The sequence below is a fragment of the Mytilus galloprovincialis genome, chromosome 4, assembly GCF_965363235.1.
Source record: "Mytilus galloprovincialis chromosome 4, xbMytGall1.hap1.1, whole genome shotgun sequence".
Lineage (NCBI taxonomy): Eukaryota > Metazoa > Mollusca > Bivalvia > Mytilida > Mytilidae > Mytilus > Mytilus galloprovincialis.
Genome location: NC_134841.1, coordinates 80,612,962 through 80,629,896, shown reverse-complemented (window position 1 = coordinate 80,629,896; position 16,935 = coordinate 80,612,962). Strand labels below are relative to the sequence as shown.

Genomic DNA, 16,935 nt, shown 5'->3' with positions numbered 1-16,935 from the left:
TAAGATAAGATTGTGTGTTTGTATGCATTTTTGTCCAAATTTCCTCTAGGTGGCGTCAAAGGATCAGACAGCAGGTATGTTAAGATAAGATTGTGTGTTTGTATGCCTTTTTGTCCAAATTTCTTCTAGGTGGCGTCAAAGGATCAGACAGCAGGTATGTTAAGATAAGATTGTGTGTTTGTATGCCTTTATCTCCAAATTTCCTCTAGGTGGCGTCAAAGGATCAGACAGCAGGTATGTTAAGATAAGATTGTGTATATGTTTGTATGCCTTTTTGTCCAAATTTCCTCTAGGTGGCGTAAAAAGATCCAACAGAAAGGTATGTTAAGATAAGATTGTGTGTTTGTATGCATTTTTGTCCAAATTTCCTCTAGGTGGCGTCAAAGGATCAGACAGCAGGTATGTTAAGATAAGATTGTGTGTTTTTATGCCTTTTTGTCCAAATTTCTTCTAGGTGGCGTCAAAGGATCAGACAGCAGGTATGTTAAGATAAGATTGTGTGTTTGTATGCCTTTTTGTCCAAATTTCCTCTAGGTGGCGTCAAAGGATCAGACAGCAGGTATGTTAAGATAAGATTGTGTATATGTTTGTATGCCTTTTTTTCCAAGTTTCTTCTAGGTGGCGTCAAAAGATCCAACGGAAAGGTATGTTAAGATAAGATTGTGTGCATGTTTGTATGTCTTTTTGTCCAAATTTCCTCTAGGTGCTGTCAAAGAATCAGAAGGACAGGTATGTTAAGATAAGATTGTGTGTTTGTATGCATTTTGGTCCAAATTTCCTCTAGGTGGCGTCAAAGGATCGGACGTACAGGTATGTTAAGATAAGATTGTGTGTTTGTATGCATTTTTGTCCAAATTTCCTCTAGGTGGCGTCAAAGGATCGGACGGACAGGTATGTTAAGATAAGATTGTGTGTTTGTATGCATTTTTGTCCAAATTTTTTCTAGGTGGCGTCAAAGGATCAGACAGCAGGTATGTTAAGATAAGATTGTGTGTTTGTATGTCTTTTTGTCCAAATTTCCTCTAGGTGGCGTCAAAGGATCAGACAACAGGTATGTTAAGATAAGATTGTGTATATGTTTGTATGCCTTTTTGTCCAAATTTCCTCTAGGTGGCGTCAAAGGATTGGACGGACGGGTATGTTAAGATAAGATTGTGTGTTTGTATGCATTTTTGTCCAAATTTCTTCTAGGTGGCGTCAAAGGATCGGACGGACAGGTATGTTAAGATAAGATTGTGTGTTTGTATGCCTTTTTGTCCAAATTTCTTCTAGGTGGCGTCAAAGGATCAGACAGCAGGTATGTTAAGATAAGATTGTGTATATGTTTGTATGCCTTTTTGTCCAAGTTCTAGGTGGCGTCAAAAGATCCAACAGAAAAGGTATGTTAAGATAAGATTGTGTGCATCTTTGTATGTCTTTTTGTCCAAGTTTCCTCTAGGTGCCGTCAAAGAATCAGAAGGACAGGTATGTTAAGATAAGATTGTGTGTTTGTATGCATTTTTGTCCAAATTTCCTCTAGGTGGCATCAAAGGATCGACGTACAGGTATGTTAAGATAAGATTGTGTGTTTGTATGCATTTTTGTCCAAATTTCCTCTAGGTGGCGTCAAAGGATCGGACGGACAGGTATGTTAAGATAAGATTATGTGTTTGTATGCATTTTTGTCCAAATTTTTTCTAGGTGGCGTCAAAGGATCACACAGCAGGTATGTTAAGATAAGATTGTGTGTTTGTATGCCTTTTTGTCCAAATTTCCTCTATGTGGCGTCAAAGGATCAGACAGCAGGTATGTTAAGATAAGATTGTGTATATGTTTGTATGCCTTTTTGTCCAAATTTCCTCTAGGTGGCATCAAAGGATCCAACGGAAAGGTATGTTAAGATAAGATTGTGTGTTTGTATGCATTTTTGTCCAAATTTCCTCTAGGTGGCATCAAAGGATCGGACGGACAGGTATGTTAAGATAAGATTGTGTGTTTGTATGCCGTTTTGTCCAATTTTCCTCTAGGTGCCGTCAAAGAATCAGAAGGACAGGTATGTTAAGATAAGATTGTGTTTTTGTATACATTTTTGTCCAAAATTTCCTCTAGGTGGCGTCAAAGGATCGGACGGACAGGTAATTGTTAAGATAAGATTGTGTGTTTGTATGCCTTTTTGTCCAAATTTCTTCTAGGTGGCGTCAAAGGATCAGACAGCAGGTATGTTAAGATAAGATTGTGTGTTTGTATGCCTTTTTGTCCAAATTTCCTCTAGGTGGCATCAAAGGATCAGACAGCAGGTATGTTAAGATAAGATTGTGTATATGTTTGTATGCCGTTTTGTCCAATTTTCCTCTAGGTGCCGTCAAAGAATCAGAAGGTCAGGTATGTTAAAATAAGATTGTGTTTTTGTATTCATTTTTGTCCAAATTTCCTCTAGGTGGCGTCAAAGGATTGGACGGACGGGTATGTTAAGATAAGATTGTGTGTTTGTATGCATTTTTGTCCAAATTTCCTCTAGGTGGCGTCAAAGGATCGGATGGACAGGTATGTTAAGATAAGATTGTGTGTTTGTATGCCTTTTTGTCCAAATTTCTTCTAGGTGGCGTCAAAGGATCAGACAGCAGATATGTTAAGATGAGATTGTGTGTTTGTATGCCTTTATCTCCAAATTTCCTCTAGGTGGCGTCAAAGGATCAGACAGCAGGTATGTTAAGATAAGATTGTGTGTTTGTATGCCTTTATCTCCAAATTTCCTCTAGGTGGCGTCAAAGGATCAGACAGCAGGTATGTTAAGATAAGATTGTGTATATGTTTGTATGCCTTTTTGTCCAAATTTCTTCTAGGTGGCGTCAAAGGATCAGACAGCAGGTATGTTAAGATAAGATTGTGTGTTTGTATGCCTTTTTGTCCAAATTTCCTCTAGGTGGTATCAAAGGATCAGACAGCAGGTATGTTAAGATAAGATTGTGTGTATGTTTGTATGCCTTTTCGTCCAAATTTTTTCTAGGTGTCGTCAAAGGATCCCGGTTGACACGTCCACAAAGTTAAGTATATAATTTTTTCAATTTACTAACTGTTGTCTAATAAATATTAAGATGATTTTAAGTTTGTATTACAGATGGATGAGCACAGATGAAAGTTCAGTTCTACACCTGGAGGAAGATGGTTTCATTTTAGTTACCAGATAATGATGATGTAAGTATTTGGTCATAACAATTGTATTTAAACTATTTTAAAAAAAAAATTAGGTAATAAAAATCAGTTTTTTTTTTGAAAGACCACTTGAAATTTTATTACAAAGTTGTCGTTAATTTCTTGTTCAAATTTATTCTCTAATGAAATATAATTCTAAAAGAATTATTGTATTTGTAAATAGACTGATCCTTCCAATTTAGGATTTGAAATAAAACATGCACCACATTAATTTCTAATTAAATTATTACAACAAATAGACTTAATATTGACAATTTGGATATTTATTTACATTTATTTCCATTTTAATTGGGAAAATATTACTTTGTTTAGATTGTTTGTTCAAAATGTATACATCAGATTTTTTTGGTTAGCCACCATATTCTGATAATTATCTGCATACATTAATTTCAGAATTACTGATGTGATCATTAAACAGTCTTCATAATACTGATTAAAAGTTAAAATGAAAATGGTTAATGAATTACAGGCAAAAAGAGCAAAGACACAGAAAATTGCACCATTGACACAGATCTGGATAAGAAGCTTAAAGGAAGGACCAAGTTTCAGTCCAGATGGCAGACGAGTAGCAACTCCATGGAAGATGTTTACTTAGATCTTCAACCAAGTCAGACCTAGGCTTTGCCATGTAAGCAATCAAGCAGCAAGGATAGCAGCTGGAATTAAGATTAATTATTACATTGATCTTCAACCAAGTCTGAGGCTTTGTCATGAAAGAAATAATGCAAATATATTCAAGCCAATTAATTCTGTACATTATCAGGAAAAATGAGATAAAATCTATAATGATTATCTATAAGGCAACACACATTTTTGTTATCTTGCACATTTACAACACACAAAAAAAGATGTTTATCAGTTTGATAAATGTTTTTCCGGTACACGAAAAAAATTAATGCCATGAAAAGTAAATTCTGATAGAATTTTTACTTCAAGGGAGACTAGTACAATAAACAGCAAGTATGTTTCTTTCAGTGGGAGATAACTCACTATTACACAATCAGAATACAGAATAGATTAATAAAAATTTAGGCTGGCAATTTAACAAATTTGTAAAATATATAATTTGTGTCAATTTTAATTCCTTTTTAGGTTATAAAACCAAAAAAGCCAATGTTTTCATGAAGGGAAGTAAGACTTGTGATATAAGATATCTTAAATACAAGTACGTATATAATTCCTCTATTTAATCAAATTTTATCATCATAAAACAAGTTTACAGGATAAAAATGTGCACTAGGCTTAAAGTTGAAAGAGGTCATATGGTTTTTTGTTGTTCAGTGACTAAAGGTTCTAAAATTTTAAATTGATCACACTGATGTTATTGTAAAGACTTGTATGCAGGCTTTGGCTAAACCATGGAATGAAGTACCAACAAAATTACAATTGTTCACCAAATAAGATGCTGAAAATGGCTCCATTGATGCAGGTCAGATTATGAAGCTTGAAGGAATATATGTCTATTTCATTTATATTAACCAACAGAAGTCTTATAAATATAATTTAATTTATAATTTTAGTTTTTGTTCAAGAAGCCGGCCAGTCCAAGTTTCAGTCCAGATGGCAGATGAGTAGCAACTCCATGGAAGATATTAACTTAGATATTCAACTAAGTCCTAGGCTTTGCCATGTAAGCAATCAAGCAGCAAGGATAGCAGCTGGAATGAAGATTAATTATAACATTGATCTTCAAACAAGTCTGAGGCTTTGTCATGAAAGAAATAATGCAAGTATATTCAAGCCAATTAATTCTGTACATTATCAGGAAAAATGTGATAAAGTCTATAATGATTATCTATAAGGCAACACACATTTTTGTTATTTTGCACATTTACAACAAACAAAAATAGATGTTTATTAGTTTGATAAATGTTTTTCCGGTACACAAATAAAATTTTATTCCATTAAAAGTAAATCCTGATAGAACTTTTCACTTCAAGGGTGACTAGTACAATAAACAGCAAGAATGTTTCTTTCAGTGGGAGATAACTCACTATTACGCAGTCAGAATACAGAATATCTATAATACTAAAATTACGAGGTCCAATTTGTCAGCCGTCATCACGTAAAAACGACGAATCACAGAATTCAACTTTATATATAACTAATATAGTACAAAGGTGTAGATTAAAAATTACACCATTCCAGGCCCTTTTGTTTTCCACGTAATTAATATTCCCAATAATTAAGAAGTTCCGGGTCGAGTCCGCAACCGATACTAATAGTATATTCACCTGTTACCTATTACCTTATCTGTACGTTCCGCATCTGACAGGCACACAACCATACGTTGTATTCAGGATTAATATGCTATATACACGGGTCATAACCACAGGGTTGACACTACTAAATTGTCAAATTGTTACCTATTGTAGTATTTTAATCAGTAAGACTTTCTAAGATAACAATACGAATACTAAAAATCAGGTACAGTTTTCAATTTGTTAGTGGGCATGACGTAAAACAGCGAAGCAAAGAATTCAACTTTATTTATAACTTATATAGGACAATGCTGTTGATTAAAAAATACTCCATTCCAGGACCTTTTGTTTTCCAAATAATTAATATTACCAATAATTGATAAGTTCCAGTTCGACGGGTTCAAACAGAAAGACTTGAAAGCAGAGAAAAACTGTGTATCTTATAATCGGCATGACTTTATCAGATGACAATACTAATACTAAAATAAGGCTTGCGCATAGTTATATACTTTAATTCAGTCACAGACCCGTGATATCACGGGTGTGTTCTAGTATAAATAAAAATTTAGGCTGGCAATTTAAAAAATTTGTCAAATATATAATTTGTGTCAATTTTAATTCCTTTTTAGGTTATAAAACAGTGCCAATGTTTTCATGAAGGGGAGTAAGACTTGTGGTATAAGATATCTTAAATACAAGTATGTATATTATTCCTTTATTTAAACAAATTTTATCATACTGTCAATAAAAAGAAACAAACAATCAGCTATCACTGGGCTTGAAAACTTTTGGTCAGTAGTTTTAATATTTGATTTATTAGTACCAGTAATTGAAAATCTTTTTTGCTATGTCAACTCCAACTAGATAGAGATCTTTGTCTGGTTTTATTGGTGTTTTCATAGGCGGATCCAAGGGGGGCCCTGGGCCCCCTTTTGTTGGAAAAAATTTGGTTGATTATATAGGGAACCACTGAAGCTTGACTGGAACCCCCCCCCCCCCCCCCCCCCCCTTATGAAAAGTTCCGGATCCGCCACTGGTTTTGTAGACAAGTTAGTGTACAGGTCATATATTTAACTTCAAAATGTCATTAACACAAAATCTCCCCCTATGAGGTCAAGGATGAGAGGAATTTCTCACTCTTTGAGGTTTCAGATGTTGGAAAGTATGTAGTATTTGTTAGTGTTGTTGGTATGTTGTCACATTGTGTTCTCTGCATCTTCTTTTACCTTAAGGAAGCTTGCTCGTCATGTTTTGGAATTTTGGTAAAATTTTCAGAATCCTCTAGTTTTATCCATTTGAATGCATTAACAAATTAAGCCTGGTGACCCCCATTTTTCTTTTTATAATTCATTTACAGGTATGATCATAAGCTGTCTGTTAAAATCTTATAAAAATTTTAATTATTTTTTAATAGTTTTTTAGGACTTTAACTTGTAAATGATAAAAAGTCGAGAGAGAACATTTTCCCGCCAAAATTTCAATGGCTAATATCTCGAAAACAAGCACCATGACCTGTATATTTTTTTGCTCTTTTGATTCCTTTATTAATCCCCTATCAATATATATGCTAGTGTTTTGAAAAGTTAATTATTTTGAAACTGAGAAGCCAACTCCCTTAAAATGTTGTATATCTATTTTTATATTTTTGTCGAGCCTTCGACTTTAGTCGAAAAAGCGAGACTAAGGGATCCTACATTCCGTCGTCGTCGGCGGCGGCGGCGGCGTCCACAAATATTCACTCTGTGGTTAAAGTTTTTGAAATTTTAATAACTTTCTTAAACTATACTGAATTTCTACCAAACTTGGACAGAAGCTTGTTTATGATCATAAGAAAGTATCCAGAAGTAAATTTTGTAAAAATAAAATTCCATTTTTTCCATATTTTACTTATAAGGCCAACTAAAATTAATTAGTAGATTTTCATCCAAATTTTTAAAAAACATGGGGCGGGTGGGAGGATTTTATTTTTTAAATTTTATTTCATATGAAACCCTTGTCACAAGTTCTTCATACAGCGGGGTATATGCTAGTGGAAATAAGCTTGTATAATGTATATACATGTTGTATAAGGAATCTGACACTATTTTTTAAACTCTTAAATAAAAATCCCTGATTGGCAACCACTGTTATACATGTAATTGCCGCTTTAGAAACCTATTTATAGTATACATCAAAGGGAAGAGAAATGCTCTCTTCAGTTGGACTAGACCTACACCGAATTTATTTTGCTTTCTAAGCAATGGTTTGTAGTCCACATAAAATCAATAAAATGTATTGGTACAATTGTATGCAACACAAGTATTATGAGTACAAAATAAAATGTAAACTCAGTGTGGAAAGTAATTATGTGATGTAAAACATGCACTTAACCAAAAAGTAGTTTTTTAATGACTAAATTGAGGGTATTGGGACAGTTACAGAGGGTGTTTGCTGTTTGTCAACAAAAACAACAGCCATGGGTAAATATAAGGGAATTAAAATGCGTGTTTGTCGACTTTTTTTCTCTCAATATACGGTCATAAATCAAACAAATTCGTGCTTTTGTCAATTTCTTTAATCCAGTCATGTTTTTTGTACCAATTTGTTCTACAATTCTTGCGCTTTGGATATCATTTACAGACCAAATTTCCTGACACAAAGTCATCGTATAAATAAAGAAAAAACACGGTTTTCGATTCACTTGTGACTACCGCAATTTGCGTTAAATGACAAGCCGTTTTACTCGTTACTCGAATATTTCATGCCCTTCTCGTTATCAATCTCTATTCTCGGTAGATGTTGTCATAATAGAGCAGCAGAATATGTCGACTCAATCATATCGTTATTAGATTACTCGGAGAAATACAAAAACGAAATTTGAAACAGGAAGTGTTGAATGAAACGAAATTATCGATGGTTCCCGGTAACGGACATGATAAAATCCGGAAATCGTATTTTTGTTTAATAAAAAAAATCGGGGCGGGACGATTTCACAGGGGCGGGCGGGGATGAAAATCTAGCAATTAATTTTAATTGGCCTAAATGGACTTAGTTTTTCTGCGAGGAAACATTACATTCACTCTGTGGTTTAAGTTTTTAAAATTTTTATAATGTTCTTAAACTATCCTGGATTTCTACCAAACTTAGACAAAAGCTTGTTTCTGATCATAAGATATTATTCAGAAGTAAATTTTGTAAAAAAAAAAATCACTTTTTCCGTATTTTACTTATAAATGGACTTAGTTTTTCTTCCAGTTAACATTACATACAGTCTGCAGTTAAAGTTTATAAAACATTTATTAGATTCATAAACTATCCTGGATTTTTTACCAAACTTGGAAGCTTCTTTCAATCAAAAGACAGTATCGAGAGGGAAATTTTTATTGATGTTTTTCCTCATTTTTGTTGAGTCTGTGATTAACAGCAAAAGTAGGCGAGACGCTGCGTTCCGTGGAACCCTTACAAATTTTTATATATAATGTACATATAAAGTATACCAACAGTGATTCCTTTTTTACTATTTTCAATGACTAAGCATTTTATTTTTCAGGTTAGCATTGATCCAGCTTGTACTTACAGATTGATGTTGGAAATGGCTATTAGAGTTGACTTTTAAAAGTAAGAAAGAACTATTTTATAGATTTATAAAATTTTCTATTTAAGATCATGTAAATTCCCATGTGGTTTGTATAATCTTTTTACAATTTAATATTTTCTGGAATGACCTGTCAAGTTTTAGGAAGGGAAAAATTATTATTTTGAAAAGTTTCTCTGCTTTAATTGTTATTCCCAGTTTGCTATATTTTGCCTATTTCAGTTTCTTAAAATATGACAGAAAATTGAAAAGTGTATTTCTTTTTCAGATAATTATTACTGTGGCTGAAGGATATAATTGTGTGATTAATTCTCCATACTCCTTAGAGATGTTGTGAAGGTTCTTAACATGTTGACAGCTGGTCATTCTCTCTTCACAAGACATCAGATTTAAAATCCCCATTCTGACGCAGGACATGACTGCCAATTTGTATAGCCTGCACTACCAATCAGACGACTTTCTTTTGCAAGGATTTTACTGCCAGTCTGAAGAAGACCAAGAGTGACCTATTTCCCTTTGGGGTCTTTCTAACTCTACTGAACAGTTTCCAATATGAACGGTTCATATAAATCTTGCATATAAACAAGAGAAAGAATGTAGTTGATAAATTCTAAAATAATTAATGTAAAGATTCTCCATTTTCAACAAGAGTGGAAGTTTTAATTAAGGTTAATGTATTGTGTTTTGAATTTTCAACTTTCTTTTTCTCTCTACCATTATATGCTATTGATTTTTATTATTGTGGCTCAACAGATAAAATGTTTCTTATTAAGTTAAAATTTACATTGGTTAAGAATGGAGAATCTAAAAATAAAAATATTTTTAGTGTAGCAATGGTTTTATATGGAAATCAAAAATATTATTGTCAAAATTGGTATAATGATACATTCAAGAGATTACATGTGGCAATATGTCAGTAATCCTTATTTACTACCAGTCACAGCCATTTCTTGACTAAATATCAAGCCTATTGCTATAGGTACTGGACTCAGTTGTGATTGATCATAAGTTTAACATTGTCAAGGGGAGGTAATGCACCTGTTTAATGCCTCATACTAGAAGTTTTTTTAGTGCACAGTTTACCAATATAACTTAGACATTCTCTTCTGTAATTTGAGCAGTACGTTTAACAAAGCATTCATTAAACTTTTCATGCATTGAGTTATGCTAAGCATCTTTGGCTGAATTTTTGACAAGTCCAAAAAACAGGAGAATATTGATGAAACACCTTACTTTCAGGGAATGTAAAATAATATAGTTTCTGTAAAACAATAATTTGTGTACTATATGTACTTAATGTAATGTAAAATTTTGTATATTATTGAATTCCAGACCACCTTAACATATAATTGTCCATATTTTGAGTTAAAGCCGATAGACTTTTCTATAATTTTGATATAATTTGTCCCATAAGTAGTGCACTACACCTTAAAAAACAGTCAAAACAAGTGTAATTTATTTTATTTGTGTTTATTGTCTAGAGTATATGAAATGCACATTGAAATAACTGTTCTTGGGCCTAAGAGATTAGTTCAGTAACTGTAGATTCAGCAAATTCCCAGATCAGTAAATGTAGATTCTGCAAATTCCCTGATACATTGAGTTGAGTTAGTTGAATTCTATCTTAAAGAGTTAACTTTAAGTCTGTAAAAAAATCACTTTTCAAAGATAAATGTACCCGTTTCCTTTCATATGAAAACTTTTTCTTCTTCTGTAGGATAGTTAGTGGTTCAAATATATGCCTGTTGAAAATAAAATTACATGCAAGTTTTCGGAATTTCCACTGAAAAATGAAAATAAAATTTGCATTAAAGTACCCTGTCTGCAAAAAAAGTTCAATGCAAGAGTCTTATTGCACTTAGACTTTTTGTATCATGTCAATTAAGCATAGAAATAACCAAAAAGAAACAAATTTCTCTTTCCTATAGCTTCTATATGCAATTTTATATGTAAATATGTGTTACAGCCTAAATTGACCTCAACTTATTTTTAGTCTTGCATCGCCTTTGACCATTTCTTAACTGTGTGGTATGCTATTGCAACTTTTCCATCCTGAAAGAATTATTTTTGGCAAAATTGCTTCACAAATTTTAATTTGATGGACAAAATTACAATTTTTTAGAAGCACACACACCCCCCCCCCCCCCCTCCTTCCCAAATACCATCTTAATTTCATTTTATGTAATGCATAAAATAACAAGCCACTTATTAATATAAGGTGAAATGGGATAATATCTACTTGCTTATCAGAATTTGTGATTATCTTCCCTTATTACTTATTAAAAAGAACTTGTGCCAGTGTAGGAATTTTACTGGAAATATTTCGTTGTAAAGGAGGTATTTCAATACAATTTAAGTAGTAAGCTGAAATCTGAAAGCACATTTTTTTATGTATGAAATTAAGGAAGTTCGCTTGTCATGTTTTGGGATATTTGTCAGATTTTCAGAATTCTCTGGTTTTATTCATTTGAATGTCTTAAAAAAATTGACCCCCATTTTTCTATTTACAAATCTTTAACATGTATAATGATAAGCCATCTGTTAAATCTCATTAAAACTTAAACTTGTCAATGTTAAAGCTATGATAAGTCAAGAGAGAATATTTTACCTGCAAAAATTTCAATTGTTTATATCTCGGAAACGAGCACATTGACCTTTAAATTATTTTTGTTGTTTTGATTCCATTATTAATCATCTATCAACATAAACTAGTGTTTTGAAAAGTTCATTATTTTGAAACTGAGAAGCAAACTGCTTTCCCTTAAAAAAAGAACCACCACATAACAGCTATGATAAAATCTTTAGATTTCAGCCTTTTCATATTTCATATAATTTTGTTTTGCTCATACATTGGTGACAAACATATATGATAAATGAGAGTTATCAAATAATCAGCTTTAAGTTTTTAAAAAGGCCTAAATCAAACTTGATTCATCAAACACCTTGTTTTAAACTAGCAGAACAGATTATATGCTGGTCAATGCCCCATGTACTCTGCAAATGGGATAACTGTAAAGAAAGTCCTTATAAAATGATGAACAATTGTTTCTTTTATCGAAAAAATTAAATATAAGAGGTAGGGGTATACAGTAATCAACTTATGGAAAGGTTGTCTTTTTTAATAAGATAGACAAGTTTTGGTTCCTACCGCACCCTCATCAGGATTAAAACTACAGAAGAGTACAAAATTCCCAAGTGATAATGTGTTCTTCACAATTTGTCACCATAAGAAGAAATTACAAATAGAAAGTGAAAGTAGGTGTGACATTAAACTGGATTAAGAATGTTAAATAAAATATGTTTTTGCAAATTTGGACGACAATTAATTGCAATTATGTACCATTTCAACAATAGAAGTAGTATAGACTTGCAAATTCGTACCATTACAACACTGGAAGTAGTATGGTTGTCTGAGCGAAGCCAATTGGAAGCATGTACCTCTTAGTGAAGCTAATTGGGAGCACACCCTCTGTCTTGTTGCGAAGCTAGTTGGAAGCAGTACATATATACCTCTGTCTGCAAAAGCTAATTAGAAGCAGTACCCCTGGCAGAGCGGTCCCAATTAGAGGCATGTAACTCTGAGGGAAGCCAATTGGAAGCAGTACCTTTGCAAAATTTGATTAAAAATTATTCAACCAATTTTATTTAACATTCTTTTTAAAGTTTACTTTCATACCAACTCTCATTTTCTATTTATAATTACTCCCCTTGTTGACATTGTGACGTGCAAATTATCACTCCACCATTTAGTAGATCATTCTAATAAATAACTACAACACACGCTCAAGTATTGTTATAAGAGTAAAATAATTTTAGTTTATGCTCCTTTAAACGATAACTTTACTTACTTTAACTTTTTGATAGCTAAGGTTCCTCAAGATCTATAGAGAGGCTGATATAAGTTTGCTATCAAGGGCATATGATACAGTAACAGGGGAGGTAATGATGTCGCTAATGTCAAATGCTACTTTTAGCCATGTCAAATAGTTACATATCAGGAAAAGACCCATTTTTTTTTACTGATTTAACATGAAAATGAATTCATGGACCCTCTTTTTAAAAATTACATTAGGCTTGAAATTATGTCTAAAGATTATTTGTGCCAATTTGAAGAAATCACAGATGGAATTTTCTAAATAAGATAAATATACAGCCAATAATGTTTTTTTTTACTAGAAATCATGTATTAAGATCATTTGTGCTAATTTGAAGAAATCACCAGTGATATATTTTAAATTAGATAAATATGCATCTAAAAATTATGTTTTTATGAAATTGTAAAAATATAATAAAAATGAATTATTTCAAAAGAATTGTTTCACAAATTTAACTTAAAACACACTTAATATGTAGAGATGATATTCAAGTATTATTTTTTTTTTACTTTCAAAACTCCACTTGCGTTTGTCTTGTCAAAAAAGAAAGTATGTCTTTCCATTTGATGGAAATATCCAAGAAACCGAAATGTCTAGTATAAAATGTCTGAAATTTGACCACTCATCTATAAAAGTAGCAAATTAAGGTACCTGTATTATTACATGTTTGAATTGACTAAGTGAATAAATAACTTGTAAGCAGACTTTGTTTTTTATTTTCAATAAATTTTATTTAAATGTAAAATACAATAAATTATTTTGTTTCAGATTAAATTGTCAGAGGATGGGGCAGAATAATCGGTTATTTATAAGAACAGACTTTGCAATCATATCAGTTTGTTAATTAATATTTGTGGTCTTGAAAAATCATGATATCCTTGAAATAGAATAATTACTCATGGCACCAAATAGATTTTACTAGAAATTATTTTGTTTTGAAGTAGTTTAAGTGAAAATGGAAACCCTTAATAATTCTTTTAACAATTTTGAATTATAAACTTTAAAAAATTGTTTTAAATAAAAAAGTTGACAATTTTCAGTTTAAATTCAAATTGCAGATTTGACATGATAAATTCATTATTTTTATTTTGCGTTCCCTAGTAAGCTTTAGATTAGAAAATCTTGAAAAGAAAAAGAAAAAAAAGTGTACCAGCATTGAAAGGATTAATAAGTTTAGAATGAATTCAAAGTTTTCCCATGTATATAGCTTCACACTAGGAATTGGTATTTGTTTACTTGACAAAAAGAGGATTTTTATTTTCAGTCTTCGGGTCATGTATAAAAAAATGGATTTCCAGAAAGTTGGCTTTTGAGGCTTGAACTTCTTTTCTTCACACTAATGAACACAAACCAAAAAGATGTGTTAGTTTTCTCCAAAAGTTGTGTGTTTACAAACAATTCAAAATTTTTGCTATTTCAGTTATTGTTTGGATATAAAAGACTCTTTTTACTTTGATAGAACCAAATCATCACAATTTCAATATCTCAAACCGGACATTATAAGGACTCCCCGGTGAGAATGTGGGAGCCCTACAGTTTTCACTTTGTTCGTCTGTCTACAATTTTTGTAAATGAAAAACCTCCCCTTAAAAAGATAGGTAAATTAAAGCAATCTTTACCATTCACTGTGCTTCCAAGCACTTTCATTACCATTCTAGGGTTATGCCCCTTTACATATGGAAAAATTCCTGAATGTTTTCGTTTCTGTTCTCTTAATTTAAGTTTGTCTCAACTAAATTTAATAAAATGTATATACATAATGCCTATTATCACTAAACTCAGTTTAAGTTCAAATTTTGGCAGTTTCACTTTTACAGTTCTTGAGTTATGTCCCTTTATAACGTCATATGCTAGCAGGGTCATCATCTGTTTCCCTATGGAGGCATTGACCCCATTTATTTTTAATATAGTGGAAGCAGATTAGCTGTTATTTAGGTATTTTGTAGCATGATGCATTATAATTAAATTTTGCTTGTGTTTCATAGACTTACGATTGGAAATAGTTTGAAAACCTTCACTATGTACCCAGAGTGTCGAGTTTCTTTTTATATACTCTAACTTATATATTTACATGTGATTGTGTATTTTGTTTTGAATAGTTCTCCTTTTTATACTGTACAAAGTATTCCTCCTGAGAAAGTTCTTCCAAGCAAATAGTTTCAAAACAGGTTTCCAACATTTTTCCACTACATTGATTTTATCTCGTTTTAAACACAGTTAACAATTATTTCATTAATTATCATTATAACGATTTTCTTTATGTGTATATTTTTATGCTTATGAGTTGTATTCATGTATTTTGTATGTATAATAATTTCCTAGGCATAAAAGTATAACAGGAATTGCTTATGTGTAATACATGTACACGTAGCCGTAGGAATTGTAGCACCAAAATATTTTGGTTGTAAAGTGACATCTTTATGTATTTTAGTTCTAGTTTGAACTTTGAACATTGTATTTTTAGGGATGTTTAAAGAACAAAGATTTGCATAATTTTGTATTTTGATATTAGATTAATTTTATGTAGGTGGAATGGCTATTATATATACAAACATAATCGTATTTCGACTTTTTTGTACCAAAAATTTTATAGCTGTAGTCCTAATGACAAGATTTCTTTTTTACTTACATATTTACAAACAAAATTATTTTTTCTTTTTCTCATTTACCTAGTGAGGTCAAACAATAGAGTTTCACTAGCATTGGCAAAAGGACACAGGTTTCCTAAAATAGGGTTTCCTGGTCAGCCACAGAACATACTGAAATATGTATAATTTCTTACGTTTCATAGTAAAAGGGAGAAATTATTGTATATAAGGTACTAGCGTAGTATTTTTTTAAGTTCACATCAGTAGGTATAAGACACATGACTAACATTATAACGGGAAATTTTTTCCCTGAGATTATCACTTTCTAGCCCGCTGCAGACAGGGCAACATTCAAGTTCCATTCATATTATGAATATACTTTGATACATGCATTTATATATTTTTCAAAACAATACACTTCCGAGTATGTCTCGTGAGACGACTTGTCGCATTGGGTCGGAGCATATATGACTGTTTCCGGACCCTTGGGTTGGACCCAGGTTTCCAGTTTCCCATTATTGGGTTTGTTTGGTTGTTCCTGGCTGGCGAGGTCGTTCATGATCGAGTTATTCATTTGTTCAGTTACTGTGAAAGTACTTTTATTCGTGGGGTACCAATTTTCGTGGTTTTCGTGGATGACTTTATCCACGAATTTAAGTGTCCAACGAAATAAAACAACCATTGTCCAAATCAAGAAATGGAAAGATCCCCATCGGTAGGTTTGACCACTGATATGATCTAGAGAATATATTGAGTACGTCAAATCTAAGAATACTTTAATGGCAGTCACAGAACTACAACCGCATGCAGGATTATACCCATTTCATCTTTAATAATCTAAACTGTACAACTTTTGATCCTTTAATTCTCATAAAAAAATATTTTTTATCGATGAAAGTCAGATTTCCGGTATTGATATGCTAGTATGATAAAGTGTTCATTTTATATCCTCATAGTTCTCGTACTTATGGAAAATAATAATTTCATGCTGGACTTGATTTTGATAAGAATTATTTGACAATTCAAGATACGTTTATAGCATTTGTTTATGTTACTATTTTCAATATGTTTAAAAAATAAAAACTATTTTCAATAGGTGACATGTTTATGGCCTAATTAACACCTTTGATGGTCTTTAATCTGTTGATCACTTTATCATGGGTTAATAAGTGTTATCACTACGATTTACACGGGTCAATGTTTACTTTGCAATTTCCTTCAATCCTTTGTTTCTAAAGGTTTTAATTTTTCAATTTTTTTTTAGGATACTAAAATCCACGAATTTAAGAACCCACGAACATGTAAATATTGCTCAATCCACGAAAATTGATACCCACGAATTAAAGTACTTTCACAGTATTCAGTTTACATTCATGTCAACCATATTATATCTCTTGTTCGTACAAGGATTACTTTTTCTAGCTAAGTTGTACCTAATAGTATATTTCAAGGTTTTTGTTATTAGTAGTAATTGTGGTTATAGCTTTTTTCATATGTTTATATAA

The 16,935-nt window shown here is 32.0% G+C and overlaps 2 long non-coding RNA genes across 2 annotated transcripts; both read left to right on the top strand.

Annotated features, from left to right (window-relative positions):
- Positions 1-2,421: 2,421 nt before the first annotated feature.
- LOC143073087 (uncharacterized) lies at positions 2,422-5,953 on the top strand. Its single transcript, XR_012977389.1, has 4 exons — positions 2,422-3,174; positions 3,662-3,820; positions 4,285-4,357; positions 4,713-5,953. It is a non-coding gene; the product is annotated as an uncharacterized LOC143073087 (long non-coding RNA).
- A 69-nt stretch (positions 5,954-6,022) lies between these two features.
- LOC143073086 (uncharacterized) lies at positions 6,023-16,007 on the top strand. The gene is made up of 3 exons (XR_012977388.1): positions 6,023-6,091; positions 8,923-8,990; positions 9,236-16,007. It is a non-coding gene; the product is annotated as an uncharacterized LOC143073086 (long non-coding RNA).
- Positions 16,008-16,935: the final 928 nt, after the last annotated feature.